Genomic DNA, 18,211 nt, shown 5'->3' on the forward strand with positions numbered 1-18,211 from the left:
CTTTCCAAGTGAATTCTGTCTCACATCCTGCCGTGTACTCGGGTTCAATTACTGGAAGATTAGATTTCTCTCTTCGCCCCCCACCCCCGCCCCGCCCTTCCCCTGCCTTCCCTCCCTTCCCGAGCTTCGGGAGAGGAAGAATAAATGATCAGTCCCAGGAGGGGGTGCAGCCCGGGGAGCGCAGCCGGTAGACCCCAGCGCAGGGCCGTCGCCGGGCCCCCCTCCCTCTCCCCGCGCCGCCTCCAGCGCGAGTGACAACGCGCCCTCCAGGCTCGGGAGCAGCAGCGTGCCGAACAATCCCGGGCAGGGCTCGCCTCGCTGGTGACATCACTGCCGGAGATACTCCCCGCTCTCAGTGCCTGCCTTCGCGAGGCGTCCGTCCGTTTGTCCGTTTCCTTCCGTCCGCTGCTGGAGAGGGCTCTTCGCCGGCCGGGGACAGAGCCGGGCACCGAGGAGCGACAGGACCCGGAGGAGGAGGGAGAGCAAAGGCAGCGAGGGAAGGAGGACCCCGGCAGGCGACAGCATGAAATTCAGCCCAGCGCACTACTTGCTGCCTCTCCTGCCGGCGCTGGTCCTCAGCACCAGGTGAGTCCGGGAGCGTGAGTGACCCGAGCCCAGGGGCGCTGCCGGTGGGTTGGTCCTACTGCAGGTCACCTGTCAGGGCCAAGGACAGACACTTCAGCTGTTTGCATCTCCCGCCTAAGTTAAAGGGTGCTCTGTGTTTCGGGCTCTGAAATCCTTCCTGGAGAGTAGAGCCCTTTTCTAGTTATCCTAGCCCTTAGAGAAAGTCTCAGTGCTCCTAACCAGTGAGGGGACTATGCGCTTTTCCTTTCAAAGAAAACATGTTTTCCTGCAGCCCTAGTAGGAGCACAGATAACAGGCAGTAACAGACCAAAGTAAAGGAAATGGAGAGACAAGGGGGGAATTGTCACCAGGCAGTGTGTTTTCATTAGAGCTGACTTAATAGCCACAAAGCTTGCCTCGTCCAAGTGTGTCTGATTTTAAGGTATGGGAACCAGAGAAAAATGATTAATCCTGGAAGATGGTAAGCCTTGCACAAAAGTTCCTAGACTTGTAAAATGACCTGTTCTAAGGTCTTGAGCAGGCTTAGTGGTAGGCATTTCCATTTGGCTGTCTTGTGAACAGGTCTAATTAAAGAATACACAAGGCGATTAAAAGTTGGAAGACACTCTCAGAGTGCTGATGCAGAGACCCTAGTCAGAAACAATTAAGTACTGTACTCCATCACTGGCCACAGATGGGACTTTAAGCCCAAGCACAGAGAAGCTATTTTTAGTGGAGGTTTAAAATGCAGTGGTTGAAAAGAGTTTTGTGACTCCCCACTGTTGATCAAGTCCCAAAGTTGGTGATGGGTTTGCATTCTTCTTTCTCAAAAGGAGCACAAAGGTGGTCTGTTTCATTGCCGGGGAATGAGCTTTTATTCTGTATGCCCTTAACATCATATTGGCAGCAACCTCTTTCTCTTGGCTACTATAAAATAAAATAACCCTCACAGCATGAGGATCGTTGCAAATCTCTGTGAATGGAAACATTATCTGATTGTGCATCTGATGGAAAATGAAAAGGGGAGACAGAGTTATATCAAATTCTGAAATTAAGAATGAAGAAAACTCATTGTCTATAAGAATGAGGCAGTAAAATCCTTTATTCCATTCCTAATCCATATCTATCTATCTATCTATCTATCTATATATATATCCCCTTTCAGACTCCTCTAATCAGACTTTCTTTTTAGAGTGAGGACTGTTTGATTTAGCCCTAATAAACTTAGTCTTTCCTTGCAGACAAAGCACAGGTGACTTTCCCAGACTAAAATGGAATATGAGTTACATGTTATTTTTATTTCTTTCTAAGGGCTGCTTGTCATTTCAGTTCACAAAGTGCAGATGGTTTTAAAAATCACTTTGCTTCGCAGTATTACAGTAACTTGCACCAATTACAGAACCCATTTTAACCTCTAAATGTGTTAACTCTAAATGACTTAATCCACACTGTACATCAGTCATCTTTTTAAAGTGTCTTGCCACATACTCTGAACTCTTGTATTATAGTTTAATAACTGTGATTTCTAGAAAAAGGAAATTCTCAAAGTTTGGACACTTAAGTAGGTGCCTGTCACCATATGAACAAAATAATACATATTTAAACAATAGAAACCCAGCCCACAATGATTTTTAAAGACAGTGAAATTCTCTAGTGTTCCAAAAGTACATTTACTTTTTAAGGATGCTATAATTTAAGTGACTCAGGAAGCTGAAGTCTCTAGCTTCTAAAGTTTTAGTGTTGGTTACATAATACAAAGAGACATCATCTTTCCTTTGATGGAAGTGTTAATTTTTATTAGGATAATATTTTTAAATAGCCAACACATTTATTACAACAAAAATTAGAGTTAGTCATCCTGGTTTACTTTAGATATGAAATCTGCAGTGTCATTTGTATGTAAAAACTTATGTCAGGTCTTTAAATTTTCCTTCTTGCAACTGAACAGAAAGAGCATGCCGGGCTTAAAAACCTGAAACTTTTCATAATCAGTGCCCTGTCTTGTGATTACTCTGTAGTAATTTATTTTACTGGATATCCAGATTACCTTGTGACAGCAGATTTGACAATGCATATGGTGCTATCAAATACATCATTTTGCAAGAAGAGATTATATTTTAGTGGTTTCTAACAGAAGACCATTCTCTTGTGATAATCAAGATTTCTTATAAGCATATGGTTCATGTACAGGCTAGAACCTCAACTAAACAAGTTTGTAAGAACAGTTGCATTAGTAGAGGTGAGTTTATTGTCCTGCTGAGAAAAAACTGTAGCTCAGCCATGAGCACCTGTGACAGTGGGTTTTCTTGCCAAAGACTTTTCATTGCTTTCTTAGTTAGTGGTCTTGTGTGTGAAGCAAGTGACATTTCACGTGCTTATATCATGTTGAAAGCATTAGAAGAGGGTGGCAGTTACTAGATATTCCTATAGCCTTTGGATGGTATCACTTTTATGACCAAGTTCTTTTCAAAGTGGTGTGGATGTGAATCTGAAGCACTTAAGGCGAAAAAAAAAAAAAAAGTATTTGTTTCAATATCCCTTTCTCTGGGCATAGCTCTTTAATACCATATTATTACATTTCCAAGAGGCCTAAAGTTTATTTTTGTTTTATACTAAAGGAATGGGTTCACTAAAACATATGCAATTAGGGAAAGATTATTACTATGTGATAGTTTTCTATCCACAGGGATAAAAACCCTAAAAGAGTTTTGCCTTTTAAATATGAATTTTTTGGATAGCTTTCTGTTTTTGTTTGCTCTCCATCTTCACATTTTTGTAACGACTTTAAATGCTAAAGCCCCCAAATTCCATAATTTTCACCATAGTGAACAACCTTGATGACCCTCAATCAGAGTTACTTTATTTGTCTAAAAAAAAAAACAAGTTAAATATTCACCATTAGCAGTAACCAAGAATTGTTTTACTGGTAAACCCTACAGAGTTAAAAAGAGCTGTTTAATATTGCCCCCCCCAATTTAGAAAGCATATACAAATTCAAAACATCAAGTTAATGATATGAATTATAAAACTAATACAGAAACCCATTTAACCTATGCACAAATAAATGTGGTCAAAGAAAGCAAACATATGTTGGTTTAAAAGCTTTAGAGAAGAATGACTCTACTTTTTAAAGAGCGTCCTTCTGTAGAAGTATTAAATTGCAATTCCAAGGCAGCCAGCAATTCACTTCAGAAAGAAGTAGTATAGGTATTGAAAGGAATAGTAGGGTGAAAAAATCTTTAGAAGTTCTTGGTGAAAAGGGACCCATGGAGTGCTGGAGAAGGCTTATGCTTTAGTCTGCTGAACCTCTGTTCCTCTATGCTGTGATTCTGCTCTTGATGCCTTTGGTTTATTGAGTTTTAAATGACTTAATGGGGAGAGAAACATGGCAGGGGAGGAGTGAAGGTCTACTGACTTCTGGTGGTTTTCCGTCAAGCAGGAACTTTAAGCAGATGGTAGGCTCATAGTCCTCCCCATAGGAGTCACCTTAGAGGTCTCTCCTGGTCCCTCTGATCAGCAGTCATAGCACATGTTTACTTTGGAATCTATTTTTAGATGATACTATATATTGAAGATGCTCTAGGCTCCCATTTGCTCTGTGTCTTGATCTAACTTCAGAATTAAATTAATTTATGGGAAAAGTGAAGATTAGAATCATGATAAAAACACAATAGACACTTTTTTAAAAAAAATGAAGCAAATAAATTTGAGGTAGTAAGTGGTCTTCCTTAAATCATCCCCGCCCCCAAATTGATATGATGTAATTGTGGGTTTGTTTTCCCAAGCCCTACACAGAGTGAGTCTTGCCACACACATCTTTATATGGCCCTATGTACATTCCTTTGTGATAAGAATTCCACTCTTCTGTGTAATGAAGTTAGTGACAGGTCTTTTCTTGGATAAGAGGATATTAACGAGCGAATTTTTGACTTTTCAAATTTCCGTTCTGGACCTTAGTTGCTTATTTCCTATAACAATTTTTAAAATGACTTATTTGGGGTTTATCTTTGAGGATTAAATTCCCCTCATGACTAATAAGAGGCCCCTCAAACAACTATGATTTGACCATAGTTGTCCCAGACCAAACTCCATGTAAGTGGAAAGAGGAATTTGACTTAGCCACCAGGAAACAAAATTTACTGAAACCACTGAGGGGTATGGGATTGTAACGATACAGTGTTCTCTCAAGAGTTTCATGAGAGCACTTTTGGGAGGTACATGTGCTTGAGAACTGGTTTTTGACTGACTTCTAAAGGAAATCCCCTTAATAAGTAGGGCTAAATAATTTTACCTGATTAAGCAGACAATTAATATTAGATTATCTTCTCCAGAAGAGAGAAAAAAAATTCATTTGAACTTCATAACCTTTAGAAGTTGTCTAAGATGTTTTCATTATCAGACATTGGAAGCGTCAGGCACCAAGACAGGAAGATACTAGTTACAGATGCATGTCCTCATAATCTAGTCATGTACATAATAGTATGAAGGAAAAATTGGGTAAATAGCAACAAACATTTTAAAATTCTAGATACGGAAATAGAAAACAGAGAATAATGCCATTGAGGAAGTCTCAGGAGTAACTTCCACTTTCAAGGACCGTGAGAGAAATAATATTTTGTAATAAACTTTAACATCCTGCAGCACTTGCTAACCATGTGATGTTAGGTAAATTGCTTATCCTATCTAAATTTCTCATGTAGAAAATAGGACTGGGGGTGCCTGGGTGGCTCAGAGGATTAAGTCTCTGCTTTCGGCTCATGTCATGATCTCAGGGTCTTGGGATCGAGCCCCACTTCGGGCTCTGTGCTCAGCAGGAGCCTGCTTCCTCCTCCTCTCTCTCTCTGCCCGCCTCTCTGCCTACTTGTGATCTCTGTCTATCAAATAAATAAATAAAATCTTTAAAAAAAAAAAAGAAAAGAAAAGAAGACTGTTTGTAGAAACTACCTGAGAGGTAAGGACTGAATGAATTTATTTAAGGAAGTAGTTTGCATATTTCTTGGGACATAGTGATCAGCCAGGGATTAGTCTTTGCAGTTGTTTTGATTATGTTCACACAGTGTTTGTATCTGTGATTGATCAGGACATAGCAAAATAAATGAAAAATTGGATGCAAGTCAGTTGAATGACAGAAAATTAACAGGAATTACAGTCCTCATCCAAAAGAGAAAATATTGGCAAAGAAGAGAGGAAGCAATAGAAGTAATGAGGGTTACCTTGTTACTAGGCTGGTTCTTTCAGAAGTGTTTTGATGGCAAAGTGCCTGGGCAGGGCTGTGCACTTGGCAAACACCATGAAAAATTGCGTTATATAGAATTGAGATTTAGCACAAAAGTACATATTTAACTACGTGTGTATCTATTTAAAATTTAATTGTATATATAGCACATACATAATATCAAATCAAAGCCATGAGCACAGGTGTCAGTAAAAGGATGCTTTGAAATTGCATAAGCATGATTGATATGTAAAAGGTTCTACAGTTTTATTTTCTACTCGTCATTTGGTTTCATAATCTGTTAACAATTTTTTTCTTTTAAATTTCTAAATATATAAAAGATTTTTTTCTACTGTTGAGAACAATTTGAAAACCAGTGATACAGAAGAAACTTGACTATGTTTAAAGAATCAGCACATGAAAGGGTTATCCCTAAGCTAATTTTGAAAAAGACTTTAGAGATCATCTAGTTTCAATTAGTTTGCACATATTTTATCCTAAATTTTTCAGAATTTTGCCATAAATTCTGATCATTAAGTGAAAATAAATATTTTTTGTCATAGATGTGTGTGTGTGTGTGTGTGTGTGTGTGTGTGTGTGTGAGTGAATGGGTGTTGATGTCTGTTAATTTAGTGAATCATAGAAAAGGGTATGATTTGCTGCCATGGAGAATATAAAGCATAGATAATGATAAGTCTGCTTTAAAGAAAGGACATGTTTAACTGGGATATCTACGAACTTTGCTTCTTAATTGTAGGAGGCAAAGAAAATACCAAAATTAACCATCATGTTCAGGTAGAAGCTGGAGATCAACCAAGAAAATAGTGAGCTCTAAGAATGCTTTCATAAACACTAGGAGACATCATTATACCATAGGTAGTGATTGCATTGCAATTATGTCTGACTTGCTTGGTGTTGCTTTCCAGTGTTTTAATCTTTTTGAGTGTATTTTAAAGAGTTTGTTATTGGGAAACATACTGTGAATATAAGGTTACATTCTCGTTTAAAGTCCTTCGTTTTAGAGATGAGAAAAGCGAGGTCCAAAGTGACAGACTTACCTAAGGCCACCTAGGGGAACCAGAGCAAGGACTTAGAATTTTCCCCAATACTCTTTCTGTTCTATCAAGTGACTGCTTTCATATGACTGTGACATAGTTCTTCTGAAATCAAGCCATATATATATTCAGATATATCCTATGATATATCCAGAATTTTTCAAGTTATCATGAAATAAATAGTAGTTCTAAAACATTCTCCGAGCACATATACTCATGATAGAATAACAGGCAACCATCAAAGGAAATCACAGCAATGCAGATTTAAACACCATTTATTTGTCTATATTCAGTTGTCTTAGGAAGAGTGAGCTGGCTTAAAAAAGATTTCAGGTCACTTTCAAAACCCTAAGGAGTCATTAATGAGGTCTCACCTTTGCTCACAATTTACCTCGCAAGCAATACACCTCTAATGGTTCCTGTCGATTTTTCAGTTCTGTTGCGAAGGTGATACTGTTGGTGCTTTTGGGATCTTTTCCTATTTTCAAACTATTTCCTATCAATAGGGCTCCTAGCTAGGCATTTGCTTTTATATTGCTCTCCTGTTAAATCCGTGCTGTAATTCTGTGATATTGCTCAATGTGAAACATACTCAACCACCTTACAAAGACGAGTTCACATGGATTCAAAGATCTGTTCACATTGAACTTTACGGTGAGCATACATTTCATTTGGTTTACATGTCTCTACATATTCATTGGGGCCAATGAGCCACTTATATAACTTTTTAGGGTCAGCTGGTCCCATATCTTATCCTGCATGCACAAGATCTTTTCCTTTGGATAGGTTTCTTAACCATCCAGACTTTAATTACTCATATATAAAATGAAAATAAAATGTCCATCATTTAGGGTTATTAGGATTAAAGAAAATGTGCTTAAGTGCTATGTCAGTGCATGTACCTGTACTTCAGAGTCTTTAAGAGATCCTAAGATATGCCAGCTTAAAGGTCTTTTTGTCATAGATGTGTGTGTGTGTGTGTGTGTGTGTGTGTGAATGGGTGTTGATATCTGTTAATTTAGTGAATCATAGAAAAGGATATGATTTGCTGCCATGGTGAATATAAAGCATAGATAATGATAAGTCCATCTCTAAAGGTAGAGATTACAATTTAGTGTGTTGATTTTATATTGGCTACCTCAAGCAACCAATATCTAATGATTTTATTAAAAATCAAAATATATTCCATAAGTGAATTGATTGGTAATGCCAAAATCATAATAACATTTATATTCTGATAAGACTTTTCAGGGGGTAGTCGGGGAGAGAATTGACCCAGTGATCGATTCTTGGGGAAAAATGGAAATGAAAACATGCAACAACTTGCCATCTTCCAAAATAGCCCTTGCAGCTGAGCTAAGGTGTTGGTAGCAACGATTACAGATTCCGGACCAGCCTTTATCTCATGTCCCTATAGGGTATGTGACTTCCTCCTGTCTATCTTCCAGGGAATTATTAGAGTTTCTGATTTCTTGTCCTTCAAACTAATATTCGGAACACTCTGAGCCGAAGCTTCGTGAGCCGGGTTTGCAGGAAGTCTTTGCCCTGTCTTATGGGTTAAATACAAAGAGTATGAACTCAGACTTTGGATTAGCCTTTCTGGCTACATGACTTCATGTCAGTTAAAAACACTTAGCCACATTTTCCTCATCAATTAAAAAAAAAGTGATAATAATACCTCTCTGATTTCCAGTATTCAATAAGCTAATGTGTTAAAAGAATAGTGTCTGGAACAAATAAATTCAACTCACTATATTTCCATTCTTATCTGATCGAAAGGGATGAGATCAATTTTACCCTACCAGAGTGTAATTTCATTTCAGAAAGCACTGTTCTTCATCAACTATACCTCATGCTGGTGTGGGCAAGACAGAAGTATTGGTGAAGAGATTTAGAGCTCAGTCCCATCTTCGCTTATCACAGATGATAAAACTGAATGGAGACTGTATGTTTTCTTTCTAAAGAAGATAATTTGAGACCAAATAAAAGCCAATTCTGGGACATCCTAACCCATCCCAGTTGACAACACGGATTTAAACACCTGCAACTTCCTCAAGAAAAAAAAAAAAAAAAAGAGAAACCAGCCTTACCTAGCCTCTATTTGGAGTCCAAAAGCTCTAAATTATGTGACTAATAGTTAAACATTAAACATAGTTATTAAAATTATATTACCATAATATGTTAATGCCTTTAAAGAAAGTTCATTTTACAAGTTTACTTGAAGATGAGAGAACCAAAGAGGTCTATCTTAAACGAGGACAACGTAATAGCCACAAGCCTTTTTGATGAGTTAAGGGTTCTGGACTCTAATCATACAGCGTTCTCAAATGGGGTAAGGTTGGTCATGACCTCCGCAGTTGGTGGAGAAGGGGCTGGAATGGCAAAGGGAAGCGAAAAACCCAACACACTAGGTTTCTGAATGTGTGGACAGAGATAGTGGCAGTGGAGAGGAAGTTCCAGATTCTAGCCTTCCTGTTTTCATTGTTTTGTTGTTGTTGTTTTGTTTTTAAAATTCTCTTCTCTAATGCTTGAAGTCATTCATTGGTTGTCTTTGCAGTGAACTAAGCCATTCACATTGGGCAGGAAAGGGAGAGGGCAAGACTAAATTATAAAAGAAACAAGACAATGCATGAAAAATTGAAGTGACATGTTGGCAAGAAGCAGATGTGGTTGAAGAAGCTTTATATTATTGAGAACGTGAAGCTTTTTCCTCCAGATGCCACAAAGTGAAATGTGAGCTCATTCTATAAATAAGCTCATATGAAAATGGGGCAAATTTTTCCTGAGACTACAGTTTAGAAGAATATTGAAGGGTATCAAATCCCTTTTGTGCATTGTATATATCTTTCTTTCAGTTGGTCCTTTGATACAACATGTAAGCTACAGATTCAGCCAATATTTTTGAGGACTAATTAATTACCTGACAGTGTGCTAGATACTTGCTTTCTATTAACTTAACCCTTCCTTGCAACCTGTTTTACTTAAAACACCTTTACTGTGAGGAAGACCGAGTTTCAGACTCATTAAATGATTAGCCTACATTCTCCCATCTAGAGAGTAATTTGATTTGGACCCTTTTATTCTGAGAATTGCTATATGAATGAATCTATAGTACTGGCCGTAGGATTTAATTTCTAAATAAATACACGATGGAGAAAAATAATGTACAAATAATGCCAAAACTAAACCAAGTTGACAAATAACTGTTTATAGGGGGTGGGACAAGCTGCATTAAAAATATTCTTAGAATTACACCTGAAAGTAGTATGCCATGTTTTAAATATACGTCAGTTAGAAAATACCAAAAGTCCAAAGATAAAAATGATCTGCTATTAAAAAATAATTTATTTAATCAGCCCAAGAAATTCATTAGTTTGAAGACCAGCAAAATTGAAGCTTTTATAATAAATACAAAACTTTGCCAGCTAATACTCCTATTCTATGTAGAAAACAGTCTTTAAATCAATGTTTCTCAAAGTATATTTCTCAGTGTACCTAAATTAGAATGTCCTGGGAGGCTTATAAAAAGGTAACTTCTTGATCCCTGCCCCTAGGCATACTAGATTAGATTCCTTGAGGAAGTAGCCAAGAAATTTTCATTTTAACCTGGATCTCAGGTGCTTCCAATGCACAGGAAATCTTGGAAGCTACTGATCCAATATTTGAGAACAATAGAGACTAGAACACTTTGAAATCTTTAATATTTATTCAATATGCACATTGTTTGAAGTCAGGAGGATAGAAATAATGGTGATCTTTCGGCAAAAAAAATTCTGCCAATTTTTATATGTATATAACTTTTTGCAAGTATTTATTTATTTATTTGACAGAGAGCACGAAGAGAGGGAGTAACAGGCTCCTTGTTGAGGAGGGAGCCCAATCTGGGGCTTGATCCCAGAATTCTGGGATCATGGCCTGAGCTGAAGTAAGACACTTAACAGACTGAGCCACCCAGGTGCCCCTACATGCATATAAATTTAATAACTAAGTATCTTCTCATATACCAGGCTACATTTATCAGTCAAGATACATGAGAATAAATCCCTGCCTAATTTAAAAAAAAAAAAAAATTACACAGGGCTGCAAGGGGCAGAGAAAACAGTTAAACTAAATGATATAAAACTGTATTGCATAGGTTTATCAGGGACCATATTTTATTTATAAAGTACTGGAAAGTGAGGTGAAATCTTAGAAACTCTGAAAAGAATGAAAACTAACTCCACTTTCTGTCCCTTGTTTATCTCTCTAAGTCACAAGATTTGGAAAACCAAGACCTATGTCTGAGGCTTTACAAATGCTTATTGTTTTCTACTTGGAGCAGGAAATCAGAGTTTTCAGATGAGGTAGAAGTAATATTTAGCCTGGCAAAAAAAAGGTTTTGACCACTCCCCCCATACAAACAGACATCCCACCACCTGCCTGAGCACTTGGCTTTGCATGATGTGAAGAACAGTTTTCTGGATTAATTTTTCTGGATCAAGCAGATTGTGCGACTATGGTAGCCATATTATGTCTGTTCTTTTCCTCTCCGCAGTTTCGGTTCTCTTGGGAGAACAAAAAAATCAAATGATGACATGATAATACATAATCACTGACTATCTCAGAACACTTTAAACCAAGTTAAGACTCACAGTTAACCCGTGACGTGCTTCCTAATCTTGCCTTTGGTTTATATATATGGAAAATAAGGCACACAGAGGTGAGGTTAACTGGCCAAGGTTGTAAACTGATTAAGTGGATTCTAAATTCAAATGCCAAATAGCACTAGAGCCCATGCTCTTAATTACTGTGCCACAGCGCCTCCTAGCGTGTGATCTAAAGCCCTGGAATGAGCCCATGTCCGCTCGTGTCCCTCTGTTCTGTGGGTTCTGAAGGAAAGAAAAATGTCTTCTCAGGTATCCCCTGAGCTCACAACTAAAGTTCTAACTAAAATAATGTGTATTTTATCTTGTTCTCACTGTAAAAGAAAATAATCATATTTATGTAATATTTTCTTTATTTGTGGACGTTGTTTTCCAAAGTCAAAACCAACAAACTACAATGTTCTACTGCCCGGCCCCAGAAGGCATCCAGATTTTAACTGAGGGGCTTAGGAACACGTGGTAGAGATCAGATCGACCTGACTGAAGCTCAACACCTTCTACCTGTGTGATCCTAGGTAGTGCTCTCAATTGCCCAGACTCGTAATTTAATTTTTAAAATTTATAATAACAGTGGTAAGGGCTTTGTTTTATGTAAGAGAATTGTGCTACCGGTTCTCTGGGGTAATTTCTTTTCTTTTTTTGTTTTTTCTTTTTTTTTTTGTAATTTCATTTAATGCTTTTCCATACCTCCTGAAGGTGTTTTGTAGATTACAACATTAAGGAGTAAAGAGGTCAGTACCTTTCAGGTTACAAAATTACTAAAATGTAGAGGTGGAATTTGAACCCGTCATTTACTAGGCATAAGCCTTAAAGTCAGGATTCTCAGGCAGGAAGTGTTTACCCTGAAATTCGTGGTGTCAGGCATTTGAGAAGTATCTCAGAAACATAGCTATTGAGAACCTAATGCAGACTAGTGTCAAAAAGGGATTTGTGTTACATGAACAGGGATGCCGGACCCAGGGGATTCCGGGTGTTGTAGGTTATACCGCGTTTCTAAGCAAACCTTCATAACCTCCCCATGTTGCAAGTACTATCACCTTTGGTTTCAAGGATGTGAAAAGCAACTGACTCATCATTTGAACTCAGTCCGCCTTAAAGACTAACGTAATAAGAAGTCAGATTTTCCTTACAAAGCTCAAGAGCAGATGGCTTACTGGAACTGCACTTCCACTGGTCGTCAGAAGATGGCACTGTGAAGTACAAAGTGCGGTACAATCCTATCTCTGTACTAGATTTAACCCTTTTATAAGCGGACACGTCTCAAAATCGGTATCTTTAAAAAATGGCTTGATTTCACATCAAAATCAAGATGTATGTATGTATATGCAAACACAAGTATGCATGTACCTGTATGTATACATGTGAATAACATGCTTTATGGTATATATGGTACATGGTATAACATAAATATATGTAATTTTAATCATGTAAAATGTAAATCTTTTAAAGTTTTCTGAAAATCTATTCTTAAAAATAGTCTTTATTTGGTAGCATGCTGCTGTTGGTTTAATTCCGTTCATCACTGTAGTCATTCCTCTATGTCCACTTTCCTCCTTACGGAGAATTAGACCTGAAATTTGAAAAAGGTACCCATTTCCCCTACATACTCTTACTCAAGTGACATAGTAAAAGGATTCTCAAGGACGGATTTAAAGGGGAAGTAGACATTATGTGAGGAAGACATGCTGACATTTTTCTACTTCTATTTTTAAAGAGTTTTTAAAATTCTTTTATTTGACAGAAAGAGCACAAGTGAGGGGGGAGGGGCACAGGGAGAGGGAGAAGCAGACTTTCCACGGAGGACAGGGGGCTCATTCCAGAACCCTGGGATCACGAGCTGAGCCAAAGGCAAACACAGAGCTAGCTGAGCCACCCAGGTGCCCCTGTTTTTAATACTATTTTAATTTTAATTTTAATACATGCTTATACGTTTTCACAGGACCTGTGCAGCGATAAGTAACAACTCCTTTTTATAAAAATGGGGAGGCTGTTACTCTTGGCAGTAGGAGGCCCAGACCTGAGGCGTTGAGTCCCACTTTTACAGCACCAGGCAGAGTGTCTGGTGAGAGAGCCTGCTTCCTCGTCACGTGGGCGGCATCCCTGTGGCCTGGAGAGCAGTGAGAGAGGGCACAGCTCTTGTGTCTCTCTTGATGAGGGCATGAATCTCATCATGACGGCTCCACCTTCCATAAACCCACTACCTCTTAAAAATCATAGTATTTCAGATCTCAGTGGGTCTTTTTACCCAGCCCTTCATTTTTATGAATGTATAAATTTAGGCTCCTCGTTGTCAAGCAACTTACCAAAACAGGTGCAAGTACTTAATAGTATACTCAAGACAAAGGGAAACAAACAAAAATCAAAGGAAGCCTTCGCGTGTTTTTATTGACAGTCCAGCATCAGTCTCTCATAAAAATTGAGAACCACATCATGTGAGCTCACCTCATCATTGTAAAACATTCTTTAAAAATTTACAAATTAATAATTATAGTGCTTTTTGTTTCAGGTGTCTAAAATGTTCTTGAACACAAATGTAAATGATTAAAGAAAAAAGAAGGGAAAAGCCTCAGTGACTTTGAGTTCTTGGTTCCTTTCTAACTCTTGCTACTAAGTTCAGCTTAAGTTTATATATAATAAATATATCTTGGCTGGTTAAAATGGGTCTTTTACTTTCGGGTGCTAGTGTTTTCTCCTATCTGGCATAGTTTTACTGTCTCTCTCTTTTCCTTTATTATTTTAACAAAATAGATGATGACTTTCATTTTTCTTTTTTTGCAACTTGAGAGAGATTAATATGACTTTCTTTAGTTGCTGGAGACAAGCTATCATCATAAACTTCTTTTAAAAGAATGAAAATTGTATTGGCTGACAACCAAATGACCAAAAATACAAATAACCAGAAATAGAGCCTTGTTTGCCTGATTTTGAATTCATAAACCATTTGAATTGAGCTAAAAAAAATGTATACATGAAAGAAAGTATATAGAGTCATAAGATGGTTAGTCATACTCCTATAGTAATCACTGGTAAAGTTTTATTTTTATCATCAGTGTAGTATTGAGAGACAGAAATGGATGAGGCTTAAGTCAACAACTATATCTTAAAGTATTTTCAGATATAAAGAAAATATAAATTTATCAGCAGCCACTTTTGGATCCTGATTCTTTGTGACTGTTTAAAGAATTAAAAGTGTATAGAATATTACCTTTTTAATATGCTCAGGGCCTATATGATACAAAACCCATATGGTTTTGTCTGTGGCTCCTTTCTATTCATCATCCCTTACCGTGACAACTAAGTTGCAGGACTAGAGTTGGGACCCTAGACTGTGATTCCAAAGCCTAGGCTAGACCATGGTCGATCAGTGGATGAATGTCCTTAGTAACAAGCAAAGGCTAAATCCTGGTGGAAATGAGTGAATTGCTGTTTCAGGAAATCACCAATATTTGTCTGCATGTAACCGTTCAGATGCTAAATGTACAAGGTGTTTATTCCCAAAAAGTGATGAAAGGTGATAGGCTAGGGAAATAAGAGTTGCTAGACAGAATGCTAAGTGGAAGATCAAGTGAGAATGGAATTGATTCAGTGTTTTGATGTGTGCAAGTATAGAACATTCTGTAAATACCTGGCTGTGTTTTGTTACAAGCACAGTGATTTGAGGGAATGGAGGGCAGATAGATCATTGGAAAATAGAATGTGTTAAGGATAAGTAGTGAGCACAGTGTCCATAAACTGACTCCTCTGATGTCACTGGTGTTGAGCTTGAGTTTGTGGAAGAGGAATCTGGATTTGATGAGGGGAAAAAAAAATCCTTCACTGAATATGGAGAGTATTTCTGGATTGTTTTGTTTTGTTTTTCCCTGGCAATAAAAAGGACATATAAGCCAAACTGGCAGAAAGAGGGAGGTAAGTCGTTGGGGATGATGAGTCCCTTATTCCTCATCTGTAGTGAAACAGAGTGTAGTAACAGGAGAAGAATGGATTCAGAGTAAGTGTGCTTGCTTTCCACCTGAGTGACCCTGAATGAATAGTCCACACATTTCAGGGGAGCTCGGAAGCTGGGCAGGGCTACAGCAAGAATGAGGGAGGCATGCAGTGGTATTGGGGGCAAGCACATAACAAGATCAAGCCTCTGCCTCCCTCTAACCCAGCTCCTCACTGGATGATTGAGAATTTTATTTCATGGGGGATGGTATGGGGTCATCTTTATAGGGAGCCAGCTCGATTTATGTTGTTTATATAAAGAAAATTTTTCATTTAATTTTGTGGTTAGGTTTTGAGCATTTTTGTTGTTGTTGTTGTTGTTCTTGTTGTTCTCTCAAGGATGAGGAGATAAGGTTATGACAACACAGCAGTATTACACGAAACTAATTACCAGGACCATTTTTTACAGAATTCTCCCTACTGGTGTTGGAGCAAGAAATGCTGTTGGAATAAGCCCCTCAGATGAAAAACAGCTCTGTTGGAATGCATAGCTCAGAGAAAGCCAAATTCATAAAACCAAGGACTGGAGAAGACAGGCTCAAGCTCATTAGAAATAAACATAAAAGCTGACTTTTCTGATGACTTTGGGTCAGGTGTCCCAGCATGGGAAGTGAATGAACTATTAGTAAGACCCCAAGTTGTAACAATCACTGTCACTAAGCCTTTTCTGCTGACTGGAGTTCTGAGTGCTTGTAAGGGAAGGATGCAGCAGGATATCAGTTATTTGCTGTTCCCAAATTTCTGGGCAAAGACTAGAGCCAAGAAGCCAGTCATAATTTTTTTGGAAATTAACCCAATTAACCTTGGGCCTCTGCTACAGGAGACATTTGTTCATCCAGAGAACTTTTTTTTTTTTTTTGTCTCCCCTGGAGTAGGTCATGAAATCACATACTGTGCTCAGTAGCCTCAGACATGTGTGGTAAAACGGTAGAAGGGAATAGTTAATGCTGGAGAGGCTTCTGTAATTTATTCTCCTCCTTCTGGAGAGGTTTAATTTCGTGAGCCCAAGGATCCTGAGCTATAAATGACACTTTTGAGAACCAGCAAGAGGAATAATTAGACAACTGGTTGGTTTAATAGCAAAGAAGGATATGCAAATTCGTTCAATTAATATTAACTAGTTAACATTTACTAAGAAACTGATAAATGCCAGGAAATAATGTGAATTGCTTGGCAGCTCAGATGCTTAAGAAATGGACCCTTTATGGAATGTGAGGGACACCAAATGTCCAAACAGAAGAGTAAAGATTCCTACCTCTGGGAATAGAGAGGAGAGAGCTGTGGAAGGTGTCACAGAAATCAGTGTCTCTCTTTGTTGGGGAAGGTTTTCGATACTTAGAGGGATGTTTCAGGCAAAAGTTTGCTTAGGAAAGTAAATTCCAGGAAGAGAACAGCAATGTGTCAAGGCCTCAAGATTAAAATAATTAATAATAATATTCAGACTCCATGGTGTATAAGCAGAACAGTAAGAAGGAAAATCCTATCTTCCATACTAAAAAAAAAAAAAAAAAAATCCCCTTTTTTGTTACATAAATTTGGATTAAAGTTTGTCTCGTAAATGAATCTTATGTAACTTGAGTTGCTCTAGCAAATTCTGTATTGAGTTTATATATAACTAATATATTATCAGTACCTACAAACACATTTTTTACAATTTTCAAATATGACTGTGAGATTTTACTAGGTTTACAAAGAAATGAGACAGATCTGCCCGTGAGCAGGTGGGATGTACACAAGCGTGTGACATTTTCAGCCTTGTAGGAGATTGTGTAATAACTGTACAGTCTTGCCTTATTAGGATGGGGAATCCTGATTTCTGAGGGTATGGATGGTCCAATAAGTCCTCAAAGTTAAGTTTCTATCTCCATGAAAGAAGGCTAGGACTAGAATGCCTCAGGCAGGGGAGATAGCTTAGGGAGCCGTGTTCTGGGAAGTTGACAGGACATTAATTCAGTTCAACATTCAACATTCTGGTTTGTGAAAGAAGCAACATAGCGTAATGGAATTGAGAGGCTGTGGAGGATTTTCTTGGGGCCCAGTCCAGCTTCTCATCACTAGGAATTCCCCTTTTTACCAATTGCTGTTTTGGCTGCCTACGGCTAACAAACACTTATCCCCACAAAAATGATCTTGAGCCCAAGAGGTTCCTCCTCAGCCCTGAGTGTTATTCACCCTATCACTCAGCAACACCCTCGAACGTTCACCCTCCCGCTGCCCCTTGGTGTTCCGTGTTTGCTCCCCCTTCCCCCCAACTCCCCTATGTCTAATTTGGCCTCCTCCCACCACTGGGTAGTACGCAGTCTCTCCATTAATGAACCCTCTGTCCCCCATCCCTCCCCTCCACAGTTAACAACCCTGTGTCTAACTGACACGCAGGTAAAAACCGAATGGCCCCTGCCTCAGGGTGGGTGTGTGTCCAGTGTTGGTGTGTCTCTGCGGTACAGTTGTGCTCAGGGCTCTCCTAGGGACCAGGTAAAGCCAATCTCCTGCTGGGACCACTTCTATGCCAAACATGTTTTTATCTTGTTATGTTTTCTTTTCACCTTTCGAAAATATTTACATCCAGGCCACATCAGTGACAAAGGAGGCCTCTCCTAGGCTTTACTTTTAGGAAAACTGACCTGAGATAGAGATTAAGCGTTTTGGGTTTTTCAATCCCAGTCTTTCACATTACCATTAATTTATGGAAATGAATGTAAAACCTAAAGCTATTTCCATGGAATCCGAGTAGGTTTTATGGAATATGAAAT

At 38.4% G+C, this 18,211-nt stretch overlaps 1 protein-coding gene across 1 annotated transcript in view; it reads left to right on the forward strand.

Moving 5' to 3' along the window:
- The first annotated feature begins 281 nt into the window (after positions 1–281).
- LUZP2 (leucine zipper protein 2) overlaps positions 282–18,211 on the forward strand; it is a 467,898-nt gene continuing 449,968 nt past the window's right edge. The window contains exon 1 of the mRNA XM_044258974.1: positions 282–585. The gene's annotated coding sequence lies outside the window, so the exon portion shown is untranslated. The remainder of the gene's footprint in view (positions 586–18,211) is intronic.

The sequence above is a fragment of the Neovison vison genome, chromosome 7, assembly GCF_020171115.1.
Source record: "Neovison vison isolate M4711 chromosome 7, ASM_NN_V1, whole genome shotgun sequence".
Classification (NCBI taxonomy): Eukaryota; Metazoa; Chordata; class Mammalia; order Carnivora; family Mustelidae; genus Neogale; species Neogale vison.